The sequence below is a fragment of the Pseudophryne corroboree genome, chromosome 11 (assembly GCF_028390025.1).
Source record: "Pseudophryne corroboree isolate aPseCor3 chromosome 11, aPseCor3.hap2, whole genome shotgun sequence".
Taxonomy (NCBI): domain Eukaryota; kingdom Metazoa; phylum Chordata; class Amphibia; order Anura; family Myobatrachidae; genus Pseudophryne; species Pseudophryne corroboree.
This window is the reverse complement of record NC_086454.1, coordinates 164,828,800-164,855,040: the sequence shown is the minus strand read 5'-3', so window position 1 is coordinate 164,855,040 and position 26,241 is coordinate 164,828,800. Positions and strand designations below refer to the sequence as shown.

The 26,241-nt window shown below is 32.8% G+C and overlaps 13 non-coding genes across 13 annotated transcripts; 7 read left to right on the top strand and 6 right to left on the bottom strand.

The window, feature by feature from the left end:
• Positions 1-65: 65 nt before the first annotated feature.
• TRNAQ-UUG (transfer RNA glutamine (anticodon UUG)) lies at positions 66-137 on the bottom strand. Its single transcript has one exon. It is a non-coding gene; the product is annotated as a tRNA-Gln (tRNA).
• A 3,245-nt stretch (positions 138-3,382) lies between these two features.
• Positions 3,383-3,454, bottom strand: TRNAQ-UUG (transfer RNA glutamine (anticodon UUG)). Its single transcript has one exon. It is a non-coding gene; the product is annotated as a tRNA-Gln (tRNA).
• Positions 3,455-4,411: 957 nt separating this feature from the next.
• On the top strand, positions 4,412-4,485 carry TRNAT-CGU (transfer RNA threonine (anticodon CGU)). The gene has a single exon. It is a non-coding gene; the product is annotated as a tRNA-Thr (tRNA).
• A 563-nt stretch (positions 4,486-5,048) lies between these two features.
• On the bottom strand, positions 5,049-5,120 carry TRNAQ-UUG (transfer RNA glutamine (anticodon UUG)). Its single transcript has one exon. It is a non-coding gene; the product is annotated as a tRNA-Gln (tRNA).
• A 525-nt stretch (positions 5,121-5,645) lies between these two features.
• Positions 5,646-5,719, top strand: TRNAT-CGU (transfer RNA threonine (anticodon CGU)). Its single transcript has one exon. It is a non-coding gene; the product is annotated as a tRNA-Thr (tRNA).
• A 3,872-nt stretch (positions 5,720-9,591) lies between these two features.
• TRNAQ-UUG (transfer RNA glutamine (anticodon UUG)) lies at positions 9,592-9,663 on the bottom strand. Its single transcript has one exon. It is a non-coding gene; the product is annotated as a tRNA-Gln (tRNA).
• A 957-nt stretch (positions 9,664-10,620) lies between these two features.
• Positions 10,621-10,694, top strand: TRNAT-CGU (transfer RNA threonine (anticodon CGU)). The gene has a single exon. It is a non-coding gene; the product is annotated as a tRNA-Thr (tRNA).
• Positions 10,695-11,257: 563 nt separating this feature from the next.
• On the bottom strand, positions 11,258-11,329 carry TRNAQ-UUG (transfer RNA glutamine (anticodon UUG)). The gene has a single exon. It is a non-coding gene; the product is annotated as a tRNA-Gln (tRNA).
• Positions 11,330-11,854: 525 nt separating this feature from the next.
• Positions 11,855-11,928, top strand: TRNAT-CGU (transfer RNA threonine (anticodon CGU)). The gene has a single exon. It is a non-coding gene; the product is annotated as a tRNA-Thr (tRNA).
• A 4,906-nt stretch (positions 11,929-16,834) lies between these two features.
• TRNAT-CGU (transfer RNA threonine (anticodon CGU)) lies at positions 16,835-16,908 on the top strand. The gene has a single exon. It is a non-coding gene; the product is annotated as a tRNA-Thr (tRNA).
• A 4,913-nt stretch (positions 16,909-21,821) lies between these two features.
• Positions 21,822-21,895, top strand: TRNAT-UGU (transfer RNA threonine (anticodon UGU)). The gene has a single exon. It is a non-coding gene; the product is annotated as a tRNA-Thr (tRNA).
• Positions 21,896-22,455: 560 nt separating this feature from the next.
• On the bottom strand, positions 22,456-22,527 carry TRNAQ-UUG (transfer RNA glutamine (anticodon UUG)). Its single transcript has one exon. It is a non-coding gene; the product is annotated as a tRNA-Gln (tRNA).
• A 2,620-nt stretch (positions 22,528-25,147) lies between these two features.
• On the top strand, positions 25,148-25,221 carry TRNAT-CGU (transfer RNA threonine (anticodon CGU)). Its single transcript has one exon. It is a non-coding gene; the product is annotated as a tRNA-Thr (tRNA).
• The last annotated feature ends 1,020 nt before the right edge of the window (positions 25,222-26,241 follow it).

Below are 26,241 nucleotides of genomic sequence, written 5' to 3'. Positions count from 1 at the left end.
GATTTGCAATACTCATACTTTGAATGAAAATGGAGCTTTAAACAAAATGAAAAATAATCAACGTTAGGTCCCACCGAGATTTGAATTCGGATTACTGGATTCAAAGTCCAGAGTGCTAACCATTACACCATGGAACCCTCAACTGAGCAAAAACTTCTACTGAACTGAGCTGATCTTTCAAATGCAAAGAAAAGAAATTCAATACTTTATATATATGATTTCAAGTTTCTAATAAGCTCAGGGATGCAATAGGTGTTATGTAGAATATTTGTCTAAAACCAATGATAATATATAAAAAGTAACCTATTTTTAAAGGAGAAGATAGATACTAGAAACCTAAATGCCTAGGACCAATTTCAGTTGGAACATCACCCCTTATGTTATCCTAGCATTGAATTGACAGTTTTTCTGTATTGTCATATTTGCATATCAGCCGCTTACAATTGTTTCAAGCTTTATAACAGAGGACTGCCTTTTTTTATAGACCAAGGATAAAAGTGTCTTGTGAGTTAAGTCTGATTATGACATCACAATTTGTAAATTAAGATATAGTATGATTACAGAGTGTAGACTGAACAAAAAATGCTTTCCTATGGATTGAAGTTTGTATTTTCTTAAGCTTTGCATTCCAAAATGGGCTAGCATTCTCTATTTCCAAAGGGCACATTAAGCTACTACCCCATTATATATTTTTTGTGTTAAAAGTTATTTATACACAACTTGGTAAAACAAACTAAATTTAACACATAATGAATTACATCCTGGGATTATCTTTATCAACAATCTGTAAATGGATAAGAAAGATTGTGCATTAGATTTTTCAGATTGATTTTGCTTAGATTTGCATTTACTCCTTGTCTAAATTGTCTATTTTTATACTATTATTAGATGCATTAATCTTTGTTGTTATCCTATCTAATAATTGTTTTTATTTTGCATTGTGGAAAGAAACTGGAGCATTTTTATGATACCCATGCTTCAAGTGACTCTATGGCTTAAGCTGTTCCTTGAAAAATTAAATGCTATGCAAACAAAATATCTTCTGTGCTTTGAGGTACATTTGCCAGTTTTGTGTTTGCTTCTAGTGACGTCTGTGGCCAGTTAGCTCAATTGGTTAGAGCGTGGCGATCATAATGCCAAGCTCATGGGTTCGATCCCTGTATTGGCAACTTGCTTTTCTTGATGGACAAGAATGGAATAAGCTCATCGGTGTAGCATGAATACATGAAAACATAATAGACACATATATCACAAAATCTCTTCAAATCCATTTCAGAAGACAGCATGAGTGTCATCCTTTGGCTGACGAAGATTTTTCTCTACATGGCTCATTGACTTTTGTCTTAAATCGAGCAATATGGCATACCTAAGATTTGCAAGGGCAAATTAGTCAATTATTATATTGCTGCTCAAACATAGAGGGCACTAGGTGTTACTAGAAGAAGAAGATATGTTCTCCCCTCTCGTTAGTGCACACTGAAGTAAAAAAAAAAATGGAGAATTTGTAAACACCAGAGCACAAGTAATGGATCTCTACATTCTTATTGAATCTTTTCTTATTTCCAAATATTTGACATACTTCTGATTTGAAAAGCTTAAAAATGAGTTTAGACAAAGGACACCACTGAAGATGATGGAATTTATATGAATTGTAAATGAAGATTTGCAATACTCATACTTTGAATGAAAATGGAGCTTTAAACAAAAGGAAAAATAATCAACGTTAGGACCCACCGAGATTTGAACTCGGATTACTGGATTCAAAGCCCTGAGTGCTAACCATTACACCATGGAACCCTCAACTGAGCAAAGGTTTCTACTGAACTGAGCTCATCTTTTAAATGCAAAGAAAAGAAATTCAATACTTTATATATATGATTTCAAGTTTCTAATAAGCTCAGGGATGCAATAGGTGTTATGTAGAATATTTGTCTAAAACCAATGATAATATATAAAAAGTAACCTATTTTTAAAGGAGAAGAAAAATACTAGAAACCCAAATGCCTAGGACCAATTTCAGTTGGAGCATCACCCCTTATGTTATCCTAGCATTGAATTGACAGTTTTTCTGTATTGTCATATTTGCATATCAGCCGCTTACAATTGTTTCTAGCTTTATAACAGAGGACTGCCTTTTTTTTATAGACCAAGGATAAAAGTCTCTGTGAGTTAAGTCTGATTATGACATCACAATTTGTAAATTAAGCTATACTATGATTACAGAGTGTAGACTGAACAAAAAGTGCTTTCCTATGGATTCAAGTTTGTATTTTCTTAAGCTTTGCATTCCAAAATGGGCTAGCATTCTCTATTTCCAAAGGGCACATTAAGCTACTTCCCCATTATATATTTTTGTGTTAAAAGTTATTTATACACAACTTGGTAAAACATACTAAATTTAACACATAACGAATTACATCCTAGGATTATCTTTATCAACAATCTGTAAATGGATAAGAAAGATTGTGCATTAGATTTTTGAGATTGATTTTGCTTAGATTTGCATTTACTCCTTGTCTAAATTGTCTATTTTTATACTATTATTAGATGCATTAATCTTTGTTGATAACCTATCTAATCATTTTTTTATTTTGCAATGTGGAAAGAAACTGGAGCATTTTTATGATACCCATGCTTCAAGTGACTCTATGGCTTAAGCTGTTCCTTGAAAAATTAAATGCTATGCAAACAAAATATCTTCTGTGCTTTGAGGTACATTTGCCAGTTTTGTGTTTGCTTCTACCGACGTCTGTGGCCAGTTAGCTCAGTTGGTTAGTGCGTGGCGATCGTAATGCCAAGGTCATGGGTTCGATCCCTGTATTGGCCATTTGTTTTTCATGATGGACAAGAATGGAATAAGCTCATCGGTGTAGCATGAATACATGAAAACATAATAGACACATATATCACAAAATCTCTTCAAATCCATATCAGAAGACAGCATGAGTGTCATCCTTTGGCTGACTAAGATTTTTCTCTACATGGCTCATTGACTTTTGTCTTAAATCGAACAATATGGCATACCTAAGATTTGCAAGGGCAAATTAGTCAATTATTATATTGTTGCTCAAACATAGAGGGCACTAGGTGTTACTAGAAGAAGAAGATATGTTCTCCCCTCTCATTAGTGCACACTGAAGTAAAAAAAAAATGGAGAATTTGTAAACACCAGAGCACAAGTAATGGATCTCTACATTCTTATTGAATCTTTTCTTATTTCCAAATATTTGACATACTTCTAATTTGAAAAGTTTAAAAATGAGTTTAGACAAAGGACACCACTGAAGATTATGGAATTTATATGAATTGTAAATGAAGATTTGCAATACTCATACTTTGAATGAAAATGGAGCTTTAAACAAAATGAAAAATAATCAACGTTAGGTCCCACCGAGATTTGAATTCGGATTACTGGATTCAAAGTCCAGAGTGCTAACCATTACACCATGGAACCCTCAACTGAGCAAAAACTTCTACTGAACTGAGCTGATCTTTTAAATGCAAAGAAAAGAAATTCAATACTTTATATATATGATTTCAAGTTTCTAATAAGCTCAGGGATGCAATAGGTGTTATGTAGAATATTTGTCTAAAACCAATGATAATATATAAAAAGTAACCTATTTTTAAAGGAGAAGATAGATACTAGAAACCTAAATGCCTAGGACCAATTTCAGTTGGAACATCACCCCTTATGTTATCCTAGCATTGAATTGACAGTTTTTCTGTATTGTCATATTTGCATATCAGCCGCTTACAATTATTTCAAGCTTTATAACAGAGGACTGCCTTTTTTTATAAACCAAGGATGAAAGTTTCTTCTGAGTTAAGTCTGATTTTGGCATCACAATTTGTAAATTAAGCTATAGTATGATTACAGAGTGTAGACTGAACAAAAAGTGCTTTCCTATGGATTGAAGTTTGTATTTTCTTAAGCTTTGCATTCCAAAATGGGCTAGCATTCTCTATTTCCAAAGGGTACATTAAGCTACTTCCCCATTATATATTTTTTGTGTTAAAAGTTATTTATACACAACTTGGTAAAACATACTAAATGTCACACATAATGAATTACATCCTGGGAATATCTTTATCAACAATCTGTAAATGGTTAAGAAAAATTCTGCATTAGATTTTTCAGATTGATTTTGCTTAGATTTGCATTTACTCCTTGTCTAAATTGTCTTTTTTTATTCTATTATTAGATGCATTAATCTTTGTTGATATCCTATCTAATCATTTTTTTATTTTGCAATGTGGAAAGAAACTGGAGCATTTTTATGATACCCATGCTTCAAGTGACTCTATGGCTTAAGCTGTTCCTTGAAAAATTAAATGCTATGCAAAGAAAATATGTTCTGTGCTTTTAGATACATTTGCTAGTTTTGTGTTTGCTTGGAGTGATGTTTGTGGCCAGTTAGCTCAGTTGGTTAGAGCGTGGCGATCGTAATGCCAAGGTCATGGGTTCGATCTCTGTATTGGCCATTTGCTTTTCTTGATGGACAAGAATGGAATAAGCTCATCGGTGTAGCATGAATACTTGAAAACATAATAGACACATATATCACAAAATCTCTTCAATACCATATCAGAAGACAGCATGAGTGTCATCCTTTGGCTGACGAATATTTTTCTCTACATTGCTCATTGACTTTTGTCTCAAATCGAGCAATATGGCATACCTAAGATTTGCAAGGGCAAATTAGTCAGTTATTATATTGCTGCTCAAACATAGAGGTCACTAGGTGTTACTAGAAGAAGAAGATGATATGTTCTCCCCTCTCATTAGTGCACACTGAAGTAAAAAACTATTAAAATGGAGAATTTCTAAACACCAGAGCACAAGTAATGGATCTCTACATTCTTATTGAATCTTTTCTTATTTCCAAATATTTGACATACTTCTAATTATAAAAGTTTAAAAATGAGTGTAGACAAAGGACACCACTGAAGATGATGGAATTTATATGAATTGTAAATAAAGATTTGCAATACTCAAACTTTGAATGAAAATGGAGCTTTAAACAAAAGGAAAAAAAATCAACATTAGGTCCCATCGAGATTTGAACTCGGATTACTGGATTCAAAGTCCAGAGTGCTAACCATTACACCATGGAACCCTCAACTGAGCAAACCCTTCTACTGAACTGAGCTCATCTTTTAAATGCAAAGAAAAGAAATTCAATGGGCTAGCATTCTCTATTTCCAAAGGGCACATTAAGCTACTTCCCCATTATATATTTTTTGTGTTAAAAGTTATTTATACACAACTTGGTAAAACATACTAAATGTAACACATAATGAATTACATCCTAGGATTATCTTTATCAACAATCTGTTAATGGATAAGAAAGATTGTGCATTAGATTTTTCAGATTGATTTTGCTTAGATTTGCATTTACTCCTTGTCTAAATTGTCTATTTTTATACTATTATTAGATGCATTAATCTTTGTTGATATCCTATCTAATCATTTTTTTATTTTGCAATGTGAATAGAAACTGGAGCATTTTTATGATACCCGTGCTTCAAGTGACTTTATGGCTTAAGCTGTTCATTGAAAAATTAAATGCTATGCAAACAAAATATGTACTGTGCTTTGAGGTACATTTGCCAGTTTTGTGTTTGCTTCTAGTGACGTCTGTGGCCAGTTAGCTCAGTTGGTTAGAGCGTGGTGATCGTAATGCCAAGGTCATGGGTTCGATCTCTGTATTGGCCATTTGTTTTTCTTGATGGACAAGAATGGAATAAGCTCATCGGTGTAGCATGAATACTTGAAAACATAATAGACACATATATCACAAAATCTCTTCAAATCCATATCAGAAGACAGCATGAGTATCATCCTTTGGCTGATGAAGATTTTTCTTTACATGGCTCATTGACTTTTGTCTCAAATCGAGCAGTATGGCATACCTAAGATTTGCAAGGGCAAATTAGTCAGTTATTATATTGCTGCTCAAACATAGAGTGCACTAGGTGTTACTAGAAGAAGATATGTTCTCCCCTCTCATTAGTGCACACTGAAGTAAAAAAAAATTAAAATGGAGAATTTCTAAACACCAGAGCACAAGTAATGGATCTCTACATTCTTATTGAATCTTTTCTTATTTCCAAATATTTGACATACTTCTAATTTGAAAAGTTTAAAAATGAGTTTAGACAAAGGACACCACTGAAGATGATGGAATTTATATGAATTGTAAATAAAGATTTGCAATACTCATACTTTGAATGAAAATGGAGCTTTAAACAAAAGGAAAAATAAGCAACGTTAGTTCCCATCGAGATTTGAACTCGGATTACTGGATTCAAAGTCCAGAGTGCTAACCATTACACCATGGAACCCTCAACTGAGCAAAACCTTTTACTGAACTGAGCTCATCTTTTAAATGCAAAGAAAAAAAATTCAATACTTTATATATATGATTTCAAGTTTCTAATAAGCTCAGGGATGCAATAGGTGTTAAGTAGAATATTTGTCTAAAACCAATGATAATATATAAAAAGTAACCTATTTTTAAAGGAGAAGATAAATACTAGAAACCTAAATGCCTAGGACCAATTTCAGTTGGTGCATCACCCCTTATGTTATCCTAGCATTGAATTGACAGTTTTTCTGTATTGTCATATTTGCATATCAGCCGCTTACAATTGTTTCAAGCTTTATAACAGAGGACTGCCTTTTTTTATAGACCAAGGATAAAAGTGTCTTGTGAGTTAAGTCTGATTATGACATCACAATTTGTAAATTAAGATATAGTATGATTACAGAGTGTAGACTGAACAAAAAATGCTTTCCTATGGATTGAAGTTTGTATTTTCTTAAGCTTTGCATTCCAAAATGGGCTAGCATTCTCTATTTCCAAAGGGCACATTAAGCTACTACCCCATTATATATTTTTTGTGTTAAAAGTTATTTATACACAACTTGGTAAAACAAACTAAATTTAACACATAATGAATTACATCCTGGGATTATCTTTATCAACAATCTGTAAATGGATAAGAAAGATTGTGCATTAGATTTTTCAGATTGATTTTGCTTAGATTTGCATTTACTCCTTGTCTAAATTGTCTATTTTTATACTATTATTAGATGCATTAATCTTTGTTGTTATCCTATCTAATAATTTTTTTATTTTGCATTGTGGAAAGAAACTGGAGCATTTTTATGATACCCATGCTTCAAGTGACTCTATGGCTTAAGCTGTTCCTTGAAAAATTAAATGCTATGCAAACAAAATATCTTCTGTGCTTTGAGGTACATTTGCCAGTCTTGTGTTTGCTTCTAGTGACGTCTGTGGCCAGTTAGCTCAATTGGTTAGAGCGTGGCGATCATAATGCCAAGGTCATGGGTTTGATCCCTGTATTGGCAACTTGCTTTTCTTGATGGACAAGAATGGAATAAGCTCATCGGTGTAGCATGAATACATGAAAACATAATAGACACATATATCACAAAATCTCTTCAAATCCATATCAGAAGACAGCATGAGTGTCATCCTTTGGCTGACGAAGATTTTTCTCTACATGGCTCATTGACTTTTGTCTTAAATCGAGCAATATGGCATACCTAAGATTTGCAAGGGCAAATTAGTCAATTATTATATTGCTGCTCAAACATAGAGGGCACTAGGTGTTACTAGAAGAAGAAGATATGTTCTCCCCTCTCGTTAGTGCACACTGAAGTAAAAAAAAAAATGGAGAATTTGTAAACACCAGAGCACAAGTAATGGATCTCTACATTCTTATTGAATCTTTTCTTATTTCCAAATATTTGACATACTTCTGATTTGAAAAGCTTAAAAATGAGTTTAGACAAAGGACACCACTGAAGATGATGGAATTTATATGAATTGTAAATGAAGATTTGCAATACTCATACTTTGAATGAAAATGGAGCTTTAAACAAAAGGAAAAATAATCAACGTTAGGACCCACCGAGATTTGAACTCGGATTACTGGATTCAAAGCCCTGAGTGCTAACCATAACACCATGGAACCCTCAACTGAGCAAAGGTTTCTACTGAACTGAGCTCATCTTTTAAATGCAAAGAAAAGAAATTCAATACTTTATATATATGATTTCAAGTTTCTAATAAGCTCAGGGATGCAATAGGTGTTATGTAGAATATTTGTCTAAAACCAATGATAATATATAAAAAGTAAACTATTTTTAAAGGAGAAGAAAAATACTAGAAACCCAAATGCCTAGGACCAATTTCAGTTGGAGCATCACCCCTTATGTTATCCTAGCATTGAATTGACAGTTTTTCTGTATTGTCATATTTGCATATCAGCCGCTTACAATTGTTTCTAGCTTTATAACAGAGGACTGCCTTTTTTTATAGACCAAGGATAAAAGTCTCTGTGAGTTAAGTCTGATTATGACATCACAATTTGTAAATTAAGCTATACTATGATTACAGAGTGTAGACTGAACAAAAAGTGCTTTCCTATGGATTCAAGTTTGTATTTTCTTAAGCTTTGCATTCCAAAATGGGCTAGCATTCTCTATTTCCAAAGGGCACATTAAGCTACTTCCCCATTATATATTTTTGTGTTAAAAGTTATTTATACACAACTTGGTAAAACATACTAAATTTAACACATAATGAATTACATCCTGGGATTATCTTTATCAGCAATCTGTAAATGGATAAGAAAGATTGTGCATTAGATTTTTGAGATTGATTTTGCTTAGATTTGCATTTACTCCTTGTCTAAATTGTCTATTTTTATACTATTATTAGATGCATTAATCTTTGTTGATAACCTATCTAATCATTTTTTTATTTTGCAATGTGGAAAGAAACTGGAGCATTTTTATGATACCCATGCTTCAAGTGACTCTATGGCTTAAGCTGTTCCTTGAAAAATTAAATGCTATGCAAACAAAATATCTTCTGTGCTTTGAGGTACATTTGCCAGTTTTGTGTTTGCTTCTACCGACGTCTGTGGCCAGTTAGCTCAGTTGGTTAGTGCGTGGCGATCGTAATGCCAAGGTCATGGGTTCGATCCCTGTATTGGCCATTTGTTTTTCTTGATGGACAAGAATGGAATAAGCTCATCGGTGTAGCATGAATACATGAAAACATAATAGACACATATATCACAAAATCTCTTCAAATCCATATCAGAAGACAGCATGAGTGTCATCCTTTGGCTGACTAAGATTTTTCTCTACATGGCTCATTGACTTTTGTCTTAAATCGAACAATATGGCATACCTAAGATTTGCAAGGGCAAATTAGTCAATTATTATATTGTTGCTCAAACATAGAGGGCACTAGGTGTTACTAGAAGAAGAAGATATGTTCTCCCCTCTCATTAGTGCACACTGAAGTAAAAAAAAAATGGAGAATTTGTAAACACCAGAGCACAAGTAATGGATCTCTACATTCTTATTGAATCTTTTCTTATTTCCAAATATTTGACATACTTCTGATTTGAAAAGTTTAAAAATGAGTTTAGACAAAGGACACCACTGAAGATTATGGAATTTATATGAATTGTAAATGAAGATTTGCAATACTCATACTTTGAATGAAAATGGAGCTTTAAACAAAATGAAAAATAATCAACGTTAGGTCCCACCGAGATTTGAATTCGGATTACTGGATTCAAAGTCCAGAGTGCTAACCATTACACCATGGAACCCTCAACTGAGCAAAAACTTCTACTGAACTGAGCTGATCTTTTAAATGCAAAGAAAAGAAATTCAATACTTTATATATATGATTTCAAGTTTCTAATAAGCTCAGGTATGCAATAGGTGTTATGTAGAATATTTGTCTAAAACCAATGATAATATATAAAAAGTAACCTATTTTTAAATGAGAAGATAGATACTAGAAACCTAAATGCCTAGGACCAATTTCAGTTGGAACATCACCCCTTATGTTATCCTAGCATTGAATTGACAGTTTTTCTGTATTGTCATATTTGCATATCAGCCGCTTACAATTATTTCAAGCTTTATAACAGAGGACTGCCTTTTTTTATAAACCAAGGATGAAAGTCTCTTCTGAGTTAAGTCTGATTTTGGCATCACAATTTGTAAATTAAGCTATAGTATGATTACAGAGTGTAGACTGAACAAAAAGTGCTTTCCTATGGATTGAAGTTTGTATTTTCTTAAGCTTTGCATTCCAAAATGGGCTAGCATTCTCTATTTCCAAAGGGTACATTAAGCTACTTCCCCATTATATATTTTTTGTGTTAAAAGTTATTTATACACAACTTGGTAAAACATACTAAATGTCACACATAATGAATTACATCCTGGGATTATCTTTATCAACAATCTGTAAATGGTTAAGAAAAATTCTGCATTAGATTTTTCAGATTGATTTTGCTTAGATTTGCATTTACTCCTTGTCTAAATTGTCTTTTTTTATACTATTATTAGATGCATTAATCTTTGTTGATATCCTATCTAATCATTTTTTTATTTTGCAATGTGGAAAGAAACTGGAGCATTTTTATGATACCCATGCTTCAAGTGACTCTATGGCTTAAGCTGTTCCTTGAAAAATTAAATGCTATGCAAAGAAAATATGTTCTGTGCTTTTAGATACATTTGCTAGTTTTGTGTTTGCTTGGAGTGATGTCTGTGGCCAGTTAGCTCAGTTGGTTAGAGCGTGGCGATCGTAATGCCAAGGTCATGGGTTCGATCCCTGTATTGGCCGTTTGCTTTTCTTGATGGACAAGAATGGAATAAGCTCATCGGTGTAGCATGAATACTTGAAAACATAATAGACACATATATCACAAAATCTCTTCAATACCATATCAGAAGACAGCATGAGTGTCATCCTTTGGCTGACGAATATTTTTCTCTACATGGCTCATTGACTTTTGTCTCAAATCGAGCAATATGGCATACCTAAGATTTGCAAGGGCAAATTAGTCAGTTATTATATTGCTGCTCAAACATAGAGGTCACTAGGTGTTACTAGAAGAATAAGATGATATGTTCTCCCCTCTCATTAGTGCACACTGAAGTAAAAAACAATTAAAATGGATAATTTCTAAACACCAGAGCACAAGTAATGGATCTCTACATTCTTATTGAATCTTTTCTTATTTCCAAATATTTGACATACTTCTAATTATAAAAGTTTAAAAATGAGTGTAGACAAAGGACACCACTGAAGATGATGGAATTTATATGAATTGTAAATAAAGATTTGCAATACTCAAACTTTGAATGAAAATGGAGCTTTAAACAAAAGGAAAAAAAATCAACGTTAGGTCCCATCGAGATTTGAACTCGGATTACTGGATTCAAAGTCCAGAGTGCTAACCATTACACCATGGAACCCTCAACTGAGCAACCCCTTCTACTGAACTGAGCTCATCTTTTAAATGCAAAGAAAAGAAATTCAATGGGCTAGCATTCTCTATATCCAAAGGGCACATTAAGCTTCTTCCCCATTATATATTTTTTGTGTTAAAAGTTATTTATACACAACTTGGTAAAACATACTAAATGTAACACATAATGAATTACATCCTAGGATTATCTTTATCAACAATCTGTTAATGGATAAGAAAGATTGTGCATTAGATTTTTCAGATTGATTTTGCTTAGATTTGCATTTACTCCTTGTCTAAATTGTCTATTTTTATACTATTATTAGATGCATTAATCTTTGTTGATATCCTATCTAATCATTTTTTTATTTTGCAATGTGAATAGAAACTGGAGCATTTTTATGATACCCGTGCTTCAAGTGACTTTATGGCTTAAGCTGTTCATTGAAAAATTAAATGCTATGCAAACAAAATATGTACTGTGCTTTGAGGTACATTTGCCAGTTTTGTGTTTGCTTCTAGTGACGTCTGTGGCCAGTTAGCTCAGTTGGTTAGAGCGTGGTGATCGTAATGCCAAGGTCATGGGTTCGATCTCTGTATTGGCCATTTGTTTTTCTTGATGGACAAGAATGGAATAAGCTCATCGGTGTAGCATGAATACTTGAAAACATAATAGACACATATATCACAAAATCTCTTCAAATCCATATCAGAAGACAGCATGAGTATCATCCTTTGGCTGATGAAGATTTTTCTTTACATGGCTCATTGACTTTTGTCTCAAATCGAGCAGTATGGCATACCTAAGATTTGCAAGGGCAAATTAGTCAGTATTTATATTGCTGCTCAAACATAGAGTGCACTAGGTGTTACTAGAAGAAGATATGTTCTCCCCTCTCATTAGTGCACACTGAAGTAAAAAAAAATTAAAATGGAGAATTTCTAAACACCAGAGCACAAGTAATGGATCTCTACATTCTTATTGAATCTTTTCTTATTTCCAAATATTTGACATACTTCTAATTTGAAAAGTTTAAAAATGAGTTTAGACAAAGGACACCACTGAAGATGATGGAATTTATATGAATTGTAAATAAAGATTTGCAATACTCATACTTTGAATGAAAATGGAGCTTTAAACAAAAGGAAAAATAAGCAACGTTAGTTCCCATCGAGATTTGAACTCGGATTACTGGATTCAAAGTCCAGAGTGCTAACCATTACACCATGGAACCCTCAACTGAGCAAAACCTTTTACTGAACTGAGCTCATCTTTTAAATGCAAAGAAAAAAAATTCAATACTTTATATATATGATTTCAAGTTTCTAATAAGCTCAGGGATGCAATAGGTGTTAAGTAGAATATTTGTCTAAAACCAATGATAATATATAAAAAGTAACCTATTTTTAAAGGAGAAGATAAATACTAGAAACCTAAATGCCTAGGACCAATTTCAGTTGGTGCATCACCCCTTATGTTATCCTAGCATTGAATTGACAGTTTTTCTGTATTGTCATATTTGCATATCAGCCGCTTACAATTGTTTCAAGCTTTATAACAGAGGACTGCCTTTTTTTATAGACCAAGGATAAAAGTGTCTTGTGAGTTAAGTCTGATTATGACATCACAATTTGTAAATTAAGATATAGTATGATTACAGAGTGTAGACTGAACAAAAAATGCTTTCCTATGGATTGAAGTTTGTATTTTCTTAAGCTTTGCATTCCAAAATGGGCTAGCATTCTCTATTTCCAAAGGGCACATTAAGCTACTACCCCATTATATATTTTTTGTGTTAAAAGTTATTTATACACAACTTGGTAAAACATACTAAATTTAACACATAATGAATTACATCCTGGGATTATCTTTATCAACAATCTGTATATGGATAAGAAAGATTGTGCATTAGATTTTTCAGACTGATTTTGCTTAGATTTGCATTTACTCCTTGTCTAAATTGTCTATTTTTATACTATTATTAGATGCATTAATCTTTGTTGATATCCTATCTAATAATTTTTTTTATTTTGCAATGTGGAAAGAAACTGGAGCATTTTTATGATACCCATGCTTCAAGTGACTCTATGGCTTAAGCTGTTCCTTGACAAATTAAATGCTATGCAAACAAAATATCTTCTGTGCTTTGAGGTACATTTGCCAGTTTTGTGTTTGCTTCTAGTGACGTCAGTGGCCAGTTAGCTCAGTGGTTTAGTGCGTGGCGATCGTAATGCCAAGGTCATGGGTTCGATCCCTGTATTGGCCATTTGATTTTCTTGATGGACAAAAATGGAATAAGCTCATCGGTGTAGCATGAATACTTGAAAACATAATAGACACATATATCACAAAATCTCTCCAAATCCATATCAGAAGACAGCATGAGTGTCATCTTTTGGCTGATGTAGATTTTTCTTTACATGGCTCAATGACTTTTTTCTCAAATCGAGCAGTATGGCATACCTAAGATTTGCAAGGGCAAATTAGTCAGTTATTATATTGCTGCTCAAACATAGAGGGCACTAGGTGTTACTAGAAGAAGATATGTTCTCCCCTCTCATTAGTGCACACTGAAGTAAAAAAAAATTAAAATGGAGAATTTCTAAACACCAGAGCACAAGTAATGGATCTCTACATTCTTATTGAATCTTTTCTTATTTCCAAATATTTGACATACTTCTGATTTGAAAAGTTTAAAAATGAGTTTAGACAAAGGACACCACTGAAGATGATGGAATTTATATGAATTGTAAATGAAGATTTGCAATACTCATACTTTGAATGAAAATGGAGCTTTAAACAAAAGGAAAAATAATCAACATTAGGACCCATCGAGATTTGAACTCAGATTACTAGACTCAAAGTCCAGAGTGCTAACCATTACACCATGGAACCCTCAACTGAGCAAAATCTTCTACTGAACTGAGCTCATCTTTTAAATGCAAAGAAAAGAAATTCAATACTTTATATATATGATTTCAAGTTTCTAATAAGCTCAGGGATGCAATAGGTGTTATGTAGAATATTTGTCTAAAACCAATGATAATATATAAAAAGTAACCTATTTTTAAATGAGAAGATAAATACTAGAAACCCAAATGCCTAGGACCAATTTTAGTTGGAGCATCACCCCTTATGTTATCCTAGCATTGAATTGACAGTTTTTCTGTATTGTCATATTTGCATATCAGCCACTTACAATTGTTTCAAGCTTTATAACAGAGGACTGCCTTTTTTATAGACCAAGGATAAAAGTCTCTTCTGAGTTAAGTCTGATTATGACATCACAATTTGTAAATTAAGCTATAGTATGATTACAGAGTGTAGACTGAACAAAAAGTGCTTTCCAATGGATTAAAGTTTGTATTTTCTTAAGCTTTGCATTCCAAAATGGGCTAGCATTCTCTATTTCCAAAGGGCACATTAAGCTACTTCCCCATTATATATTTTTTGTGTTAAAAGTTATTTATACACAACTTGGTAAAACATACTAAATTTCACACATAATGAATTACATCCAGGGATTATCTTTATCAACAATCTGTAAATGGTTAAGAAAAATTGTGCATTAGATTTTTCAGATTGATTTTGCTTAGATTTGCATTTACTCCTTGTCTAAATTGTCTATTTTTATACTATTATTAGATGCATTAATCTTTGTTGATATCCTATCTAATCATTTTTTTATTTTGCAATGTGGAAAGAAACTGGAGCATTTTTTATGATACCCATGCTTCAAGTGACTCTTTGGCTTAAGCTGTTCCTTGATAAATTAAATGCTATGCTAACAAAATATCTTCTGTGCTTTGAGGTACATTTGCCAGTTTTGTGTTTGCTTCTACCGACGTCTGTGGCCAGTTAGCTCAGTTGGTTAGTGCGTGGCGATCGTAATACCAAGGTCATGGGTTCGATCCCTGTATTGGCCATTTGTTTTTCTTGATGGACAAGAATGGAATAAGCTCATCGGTGTAGCATGAATACATGAAAGCATAATAGACACATATATCACAAAATCTCTTCAAATCCATATCAGAAGACAGCATGAGTGTCATCCTTTGGCTGACTAAGATTTTTCTCTACATGGCTCATTGACTTTTGTCTTAAATCGAACAATATGGCATACCTAAGATTTGCAAGGGCAAATTAGTCAATTATTATATTGCTGCTCAAACATAGAGGGCACTAGGTGTTACTAGAAGAAGAAGATATGTTCTCCCCTCTCATTAGTGCACACTGAAGTAAAAAAAAAAATGGAGAATTTGTAAACACCAGAGCACAAGTAATGGATCTCTACATTCTTATTGAATCTTTTCTTATTTCCAAATATTTGACATACTTCTGTTTTGAAAAGTTTAAAAATGAGTTTAGACAAAGGACTCCACTGAAGATGATGGAATTTATATGAATTGTAAATGAAGATTTGCAATACTCATACTTTGAATGAAAATGGAGCTTTAAACAAAATTAAAAATAATCAACGTTAGGTCCCACCGAGATATAAATTCGGATTACTGGATTCAAAGTCCAGAGTGCTAACCATTACACCATGGAACCCTCAACTGAGCAAAAACTTCTACTGAACTGAGCTGATCTTTTAAATGCAAAGAAAAGAAATTCAATACTTTATATATATGATTTCAAGTTTCTAATAAGCTCAGGGATGCAATAGGTATTATGTAGAATATTTGTCTAAAACCAATGATAATATATAAAAAGTAACCTATTTTTAAAGGAGAAGATAGATACTAGAAACCTAAATGCCTAGGACCAATTTCAGTTGGAACATCACCCCTTATGTTATCCTAACTTTGAATTGACAGTTTTTCTGTATTGTCATATTTGCATATCAGCCGCTTACAATTATTTCAAGCTTTATAACAGAGGACTGCCTTTTTTTATAAACCAAGGATGAAAGTCTCTTCTGAGTTAAGTCTGATTTTGGCATCGCAATTTGTAAATTAAGCTATAGTATGATTACAGAGTGTAGACTGAACAAAAAGTGCTTTCCTATGGATTGAAGTTTGTATTTTCTTAAGCTTTGCATTCCAAAATGGGCTAGCATTCTCTATTTCCAAAGGGTACATTAAGCTACTTCCCCATTATATATTTTTTGTGTTAAAAGTTATTTATACACAACTTGGTAAAACATACTAAATGTCACACATAATGAATTACATCCTGGGATTATCTTTATCAACAATCTGTAAATGGTTAAGAAAAATTGTGCATTAGATTTTTCAGATTGATTTTGCTTAGATTTGCATTTACTCCTTGTCTAAATTGTCTTTTTTTATACTATTATTAGATGCATTAATCTTTTTTGATATCCTATCTAATCATTTTTTTATTTTGCAATGTGGAAAGAAACTGGAGCATTTTTATGATACCCATGCTTCAAGTGACTCTATGGCTTAAGCTATTCCTTGAAAAATTAAATGCTATGCAAAGAAAATATGTTCTGTGCTTTTAGATACATTTGCTAGTTTTGTGTTTGCTTTTAGTGATGTCTGTGGCCAGTTAGCTCAGTTGGTTAGAGCATGGCGATCGTAATGCCAAGGTCATGGGTTCGATCCCTGTATTGGCCATTTGCTTTTCTTGATGGACAAGAATGGAATGAGCTCATCGGTGTAGCATGAATACTTGAAAACATAATAGACACATATATCACAAAATCTCTTCAATACCATATCAGAAGACAGCATGAGTGTCATCCTTTGGCTGACGAATATTTTTCTCTACATGGCTCATTGACTTTTGTCTCAAATCGAGCAATATGGCATACCTAAGATTTGCAAGGGCAAATTAGTCAGTTATTATATTGCTGCTCAAACATAGAGGGCACTAGGTGTTACTAGAAGAAGAAGATATGTTCTCCCCTCTCATTAGTGCACACTGAAGTAAAAAACAATTAAAATGGAGAATTTCTAAACACCAGAGCACAAGTAATGGATCTCTACATTCTTATTAAATATTTTCTTATTTCCAAATATTTGACATACTTCTGATTTTAAAAGTTTAAAAATGAGTTTAGACAAAGGACACCACTGAAGATGATGGAATTTATATGAATTGTAAATGAAGATTTGCAATACTCATACTTTGAATGAAAATGGAGCTTTAAACAAAAGGAAAAATAATCAACATTAGGACCCATCGAGATTTGAACTCGGATTACTGGATTAAATGTCCAGAGTGCTAACCATTACACCATGGAACCCTCAACTGAGCAAAATCTTCTACTGAACTGAGCTCATCTTTTAAATGCAAAGAAAAGAAATTCAATACTTTAAATATATGATTTCAAGTTTCTAATAAGCTCAGGGATGCAATAGGTGTTATGTAGAATATTTGTCTAAAACCAATGATAATATATAAAAAGTAACCTATTTTTAAAGGAGAAGATAAATACTAGAAACCCAAATGCCTAGGACCAATTTCAGTTGGAGCATCACCCCTTATGTTATCCTAGCATTACATTGACAGTTTTTCTGTATTGTCATATTTGCATATCAGCCGCTTACAATTGTTTCAAGCTTTATAACAGAGGACTGCCTTTTTTATAGACCAAGGATAAAAGTCTCTTGTGAGTTAAGTCTGATTATGACATCACAATTTGTAAATTAAGCTATACTATGATTACAGAGTGTAGACTGAACAAAAAGTGCTTTCCTATGGATTCAAGTTTGTATTTTATTAAGCTTTGCATTCCAAAATGGGCTAACATTCTCTATTTCCAAAGGGCACATTAAGCTACTTCCCCATTGTATATTTTTTGTGTTAAAAGTTATTAATACACAACTTGGTAAAACATACTACATTTAACACATAATGAATTACATCCTGGGATTATCTTTATCAACAATCTGTATATGGATAAGAAAGATTGTGCATTAGATTTTTCAGACTGATTTTGCTTAGATTTGCATTTACTCCTTGTCTAAATTGTCTATTTTTATACTATTATTAGATGCATTAATCTTTGTTGATATCCTATCTAATAATTTTTTTTATTTTGCAATGTGGAAAGAAACTGGAGCATTTTTATGATACCCATGCTTCAAGTGACTCTATGGCTTAAGCTGTTCCTTGAAAAATTAAATGCTATGCAAACAAAATATCTTCTGTGCTTTGAGGTACATTTGCCAGTTTTGTGTTTGCTTCTAGTGACGTCTGTGGCCAGTTAGCTCAGTCGGTTAGTGCGTGGGGATCGTAATGCCAAGGTCATGGGTTCGATCCCTGTATTGGCCGTTTGATTTTCTTGATGGACAAGAATGGAATAAGCTCATCGGTGTAGCATGAATACATGAAAACATAATAGACACATATATCACAAAATCTCTTCAAATCCTTATCAGAAGACAGCATGAGTGTCATCCTTTGGCTGACGAAGATTTTTCTCTACATGGCTCATTGACTTTTGTCTTAAATCGAGCAATATGGCATACCTAAGATTTGCATGGGCAAATTAGTCAATTATTATATTGCTGCTCAAACATAGAGGGCACTAGGTGTTACTAGAAGAAGAAGATATGTTCTCCCCTCTCATTAGTGCACACTGAAGTAAAAAACAATTAAAATGGAGAATTTGTAAACACCAGAGCACAAGTAATGGATCTCCACATTCTTATTAAATATTTTCTTATTTCCAAATATTTGACATACTTCTGATTTTAAAAGTTTAAAAATGAGTTTAGACAAAGGACACCACTGAAGATGATGGAATTTATATGAATTGTAAATGAAGATTTGCAATACTCATACTTTGAATGAAAATGGAGCTTTAAACAAAAGGAAAAATAATCAACGTTAGGACCCATCGAGATTTGAACTCGGATTACTGGATTAAATGTCCAGAGCGCTAACCATTACACCATGGAACCCTCAACTGAGCAAAATCTTCTACTGAACTGAGCTCATCTTTTAAATGCAAAGAAAAGAAATTCAATACTTTAAATATATGATTTCAAGTTTCTAATAAGCTCAGGGATGCAATAGGTGTTATGTAGAATATTTGTCTAAAACCAATGATAATATATAAAAAGTAACCTATTTTTAAAGGAGAAAATAAATACTAGAAATCCAAATGCCTAGGACCAATTTCAGTTGGAGCATCACCCCTTATGTTATCCTAGCATTAAATTGACAGTTTTTCTGTATTGTCATATTTGCATATCAGCCGCTTACAATTGTTTCAAGCTTTATAACAGAGGACTGCCTTTTTTTATAGACCAAGGATAAAAGTCTCTTGTGAGTTAAGTCTGATTATGACATCACAATTTGTAAATTAAGCTATACTATGATTACAGAGTGTAGACTGAACAAAAAGTGCTTTCCTATGGATTAAAGTTTGTATTTTATTAAGCTTTGCATTCCAAAATGGGCTAACATTCTCTATTTCCAAAGGGCACATTAAGCTACTTCCCCATTATATATTTTTTGTGTTAAAAGTTATTTATACACAACTTGGTAAAACATACTAAATTTAACACATAATGAATTACATCCTGGGATTATCTTTATCAACAATCTGTATATGGATAAGAAAGATTGTGCATTAGATTTTTCAGACTGATTTTGCTTAGATTTGCATTTACTCCTTGTCTAAATTGTCTATTTTTATACTATTATTAGATGCATTAATCTTTGTTGATATCCTATCTAATAATTTTTTTTATTTTGCAATGTGGAAAGAAACTGGAGCATTTTTATGATACCCATGCTTCAAGTGACTCTATGGCTTAAGCTGTTCCTTGAAAAATTAAATGCTATGCAAACAAAATATCTTCTGTGCTTTGAGGTACATTTGCCAGTTTTGTGTTTGCTTCTAGTGACGTCTGTGGCCAGTTAGCTCAGTCGTTTAGTGCGTGGCGATCGTAATGCCAAGGTCATGGGTTCGATCCCTGTATTGGCCATTTGATTTTCTTGATGGACAAAAATGGAATAAGCTCATCGGTGTAGCATGAATACTTGAAAACATAATAGACACATATATCACAAAATCTCTCCAAATCCATATCAGAAGACAGCATGAGTGTCATCTTTTGGCTGATGTAGATTTTTCTTTACATGGCTCAATGACTTTTTTCTCAAATCGAGCAGTATGGCATACCTAAGATTTGCAAGGGCAAATTAGTCAGTTATTATATTGCTGCTCAAACATAGAGGGCACTAGGTGTTACTAGAAGAAGATATGTTCTCCCCTCTCATTAGTGCACACTGAAGTAAAAAAAAATTAAAATGGAGAATTTCTAAACACCAGAGCACAAGTAATGGATCTCTACATTCTTATTGAATCTTTTCTTATTTCCAAATATTTGACATACTTCTGATTTGAAAAGTTTAAAAATGAGTTTAGACAAAGGACACCACTGAAGATGATGGAATTTATATGAATTGTAAATGAAGATTTGCAATACTCATACTTTGAATGAAAATGGAGCTTTAAACAAAAGGAAAAATAATCAACGTTAGGACCCATCGAGATTTGAACTCGGATTACTGGACTCAAAGTCCAGAGTGCTAACCATTACACCATGGAACCCTCAACTGAGCAAAATCTTCTACTGAACTGAGCTCATCTTTTAAATGCAAAGAAAAGAAATTCAATACTTTATATATATGATTTCAAGTTTCTAATAAGCTCAGGGATGCAATAGGTGTTATGTAGAATATTTGTCTAAAACCAATGATAATATATAAAAAGTAACCTATTTTTAAATGAGAAGATAAATACTAGAAACCCAAATGCCTAGGACCAATTTTAGTTGGAGCATCACCCCTTATGTTATCCTAGCATTGAATTGACAGTTTTTCTGTATTGTCATATTTGCATATCAGCCGCTTACAATTGTTTCAAGCTTTATAACAGAGGACTGCCTTTTTTTTATAGACCAAGGATAAAAGTCTCTTGTGAGTTAAGTCTGATTATGACATCACAATTTGTAAATTAAGTTAAAGTATGATTACAGAGTGTAGACTGAACAAAAAGTGCTTTCCTATGGATTGAAGTTTGTATTTTCTTAAGCTTTCCATTCCAAAATGGGCTAGCATTCTCTATTTCCAAAGGGCACATTAAGCTACTTCCCCATTATATATTTTTTGTGTTAAAAGTTATTTATACACAACTTGGTAAAACATACTACATTTAACACATAATGAATTACATCCTAGGATTATCTTTATCAACAATCTGTAAATGGATAAGAAAGATTGTGCATTAGATTTTTCAGATTGATTTTGCTTAGATTTGCATTTACTCCTTGTCTAAATTGTCTATTTTTATACTATTATTAGATGCATTAATCTTTGTTGATATCCTATCTAATCATTTTTTTATTTTGCAATGTGGAAAGAAACTGGAGCATTTTTATGATACCCATGCTTCAAGTGACTCTATGGCTTAAGCTGTTCATTGAAAAGTTAAATGTATGCAAACAAAATATGTACTGTGCTTTGAGGTACATTTGCCAGTTTTGTGTTTGCTTCTAGTGATATCTGTGGCTAGTTAGCTCAGTTGGTTAGAGCGTGGCAATTGTAATACCAATGTCATGGGTTCGATTCCTGTATTGGCCACTTGCTTTTCTTGATGGACAAGAATGGAATAAGCTCATCGGTGTAGTATGAATACTTGAAAACATAATAGACACATATATCACAAAATTTCTTCAAATCCATATCAGAAGCCAGCATGAGTGTCATCCTTTGGCTGATGAAGATTTTTCTCTACATGGCTCATTGACTTTTGTCTCAAATCGAGCAATATGGCATACCTAAGATTTGCAAGGGCAAATTAATCAGTTATTATATTGCTGCTCAAACATAGAGGGCACTAGGTGTTACTAGAAGAAGAAGATATGTTTTCCCCTCTCATTAGTGCACACTGAAGTAAAAAAAAATTAAAATGGAGAATTTCTAAACACCAGAGCACAAGTAATGGATCTCTACATTCTTATTGAATCTTTTCTTATTTCCAAATATTTGACATACTTCTGATTTGAAAAGTTTAAAAATGAGTTTAGACAAAGGACACCACTGAAGATGATGGAATTTATATGAATTGTAAATGAAGATTTGCAATACTCATACTTTGAATAAAAATAGAGCTTTAAACAAAATGAAAAATAATCAACATTAGGACCCACCGAGATTTGAACTCGGATTACTGGATTCAAAGCCCAGAGTGCTAACCATTACACCATGGAACCCTCAACTGAACAAATTCTTCTACTGAACTGAGCTCATCTTTTAAATGCAAAGAAAAGAAATTCAATACTTTATATATATGATTTCAAGTTTCTAATAAGCTCAGGGATGCAATAGGTGTTATGTAGAATACTTGTCTAAAACCAATGATAATAAATAAAAAGTAACCTATTCTTAAAGGAGAAGATAGATACTAGAAACCTAAATGCCTAGGACCAATTTCAGTTGGAGCATCACCCCTTATGTTATCCTAGCATTGAATTGACAGTTTTTCTGTATTGTCATACTTGCATATCAGCTGCTTACAATTGTTTCAAGCTTTATAACAGAGGACTGCCTTTTTTATAGACCAAGGATAAAAGTCTCTTCTGAGTTAAGTCTGATTATGACATCACAATTTGTAAATTAAGCTATAGTATGATTACAGAGTGTAGACTGAACAAAAAGTGCTTTCCTATGGATTGAAGTTTGTATTTTCTTAAGCTTTGCATTCCAAAATGGGCTAGCATTCTCTATTTCCAAAGGGCACATTAAGCTACTTCCCCATTATATATTTTTTGTGTTAAAAGTTATTTATACACAACTTGGTAAAACATACTAAATGTAACACATAATGAAATACATCCTAGGATTATCTTTATCAACAATCTGTAAATGGATAAGAAAGATTGTGCATTAGATTTTTCAGATTGATTTTGCTTAGATTTGCATTTACTCCTTGTCTAAATTGTCTATTTTTATACTATTATTAGATGCATTAATCTTTGTTGATATCCTATCTAATCATTTTTTTTATTTTGCAATGTGGAAAGAAACTGGAGCATTTTTATGATACCCATGCTTCAAGTGACTCTATGGCTTAAGCTGTTCATTGAAAAGTTAAATGCTATGCAAACAAAATATGTATTGTGCTTTGAGGTACATTTGCCAGTTTTGCGTTTGCTTCTAGTGACATATGTGGCCAGTTAGCTCAGTTGGTTAGAGCGTGGCGATTGTAATACCAATGTCATGGTTTCAATCCCTGTATTGGCCACTTGCTTTTCTTGATGGACAAGAATGGAATAAGCTCATCGGTGTAGCATGAATACTTGAAAACATAAGAGACACATATATCACAAAATCTCTTCAAATCCATATCAGAAGACAGCATGAGTGTCATCCTTTGGCTGATGAAGATTTTTCTCTACATGGCTCATTGACTTTTGTCTCAAATCGAGCAATATGGCATACCTAAGATTTGCAAGGGCAAATTAATCAGTTATTATATTGCTGCTCAAACATAGAGGGCACTAGGTGTTACTAGAAGAAGAAGATATGTTCTCCCCTCTCATTAGTGCACACTGAAGTAAAAAAAAATTAAAATGCAGAATTTCTAAACACCAGAGCACAAGTAATGGATCTCTACATTCTTATTGAATCTTTTCTTATTTCCAAATATTTGACATACTTCTGATTTGAAAAGTTTAAAAATGAGTTTAGACAAAGGACACCACTGAAGATGATGGAATTTATATGAATTGTAAATGAAGATTTGCAATACTCATACTTTGAATAAAAATAGAGCTTTAAACAAAATGAAAAATAATCAACATTAGGACCCACCGAGATTTGAACTTGGATTACTGGATTCAAAGCCCAGAGTGCTAACCATTACACCATAGAACCCTCAACTGAACAAATTCTTCAACTGAACTGAGCTCATCTTTTAAATGCAAAGAAAAGAAATTCAATACTTTATATATATGATTTCAAGTTTCTAATAAGCTCAGGGATGCAATAGGTGTTATGTAGAATACTTGTCTAAAACCAATGATAATAAATAAAAAGTAACCTATTCTTAAAGGAGAAGATAGATACTAGAAACCTAAATGCCTAGGACCAATTTCAGTTGGAGCATCACCCCTTATGTTATCCTAGCATTGAATTGACAGTTTTTCTGTATTGTCATACTTGCATATCAGCTGCTTACAATTGTTTCAAGCTTTATAACAGAGGACTGCCTTTTTTATAGACCAAGGATAAAAGTCTCTTCTGAGTTAAGTCTGATTATGACATCACAATTTGTAAATTAAGCTATAGTATGATTACAGAGTGTAGACTGAACAAAAAGTGCTTTCCTATGGATTGAAGTTTGTATTTTCTTAAGCTTTGCATTCCAAAATGGGCTAGCATTCTCTATTTCCAAAGGGCACATTAAGCTACTTCCCCATTATATATTTTTGTGTTAAAAGTTATTTATACACAACTTGGTAAAACATACTAAATTTAACACATAATGAATTACATCCTAGGATTATCTTTATCAACAATCTGTAAATTGATAAGAAAGATTGTGCATTAGATTTTTCAGATTGATTTTGCTTAGATTTGCATTTACTCCTTGTCTAAATTGTCTATTTTTATACTATTATTAGATGCATTAATCTTTGTTGATATCCTATCTAATCATTTTTTTATTTTGCAATGTGGAAAGAAACTGGAGCATTTTTATGATACCCATGCTTCAAGAGACTCTATGGCTTAAGCTGTTCCTTGAAAAATTAAATGCTATGCAAACAAAATATGTTCTGTGACTTTGAGGTACATTTGCCAGCTTTGTGTTTGCTGCTAAGTGACATCTGTGGCCAGTTAGCTCAGTTGGTTAGAGTGTGGTGATCGTAATGCCAAGGTCATGGGTTCGATCCCTGTATTGGCCACTTGCTTTTCTTGATGGACAAGAATGGAATAAGCTCATCGGTGTAGCATGAATACTTGAAAACATAATAGACACATATATCACAAAATCTCTTCAAATCCATATCAGAAGACAGCGTGAGTGTCATCCTTTGTCTGATGAAGATTTTTCTCTACATGGCTCATTGACTTTTGTCTCAAATCGAGCAATATGGCATACCTAAGATTTGCAAGGGCAAATTAATCAGTTATTATATTGCTGCTCAAACATAGAGGGCACTAAGTGTTACTAGAAGAAGAAGATATGTTCTCCCCTCTCATTAGTGCACACTGAAGTAAAAAAAAATTAAAATGGAGAATTTCTAAACACCAGAGCACAAGTAATGGATCTCTACATTCTTATTGAATCTTTTCTTATTTCCAAATATTTGACATACTTCTGATTTGAAAAGTTTAAAAATGAGTTTAGACAAAGGACACCACTGAAGATGATGGAATTTATATGAATTGAAAATGAAGATTTTCAATACTCATACTTTGAATGAAAATAGAGCTTTAAACAAAATGAAAAATAATCAACATTAGGACCCACCGAGATTTGAACGTGGATTACTGGATTCAAAGCCCAGAGTGCTAACCATTACACCATGGAACCCTCAACTGAACAAATTCTTCTACTGAACTGAGCTCATCTTTTAAATGCAAAGAAAAGAAATTCAATACTTTATATATATGATTTCAAGTTTCTAATAAGCTCAGGGATGCAATAGGTGTTATGTAGAATACTTGTCTAAAACCAATGATAATAAATAAAAAGTAACCTATTCTTAAAGGAGAAGATAGATACTAGAAACCTAAATGCCTAGGACCAATTTCAATTGGAGCATCACCCCTTATGTTATCCTAGCATTGAATTGACAGTTTTTCTGTATTGTCATACTTGCATATCAGCTGCTTACAATTGTTTCAAGCTTTATAACAGAGGACTGCCTTTTTTATAGACCAAGGATAAAAGTCTCTTCTGAGTTAAGTCTGATTATGAC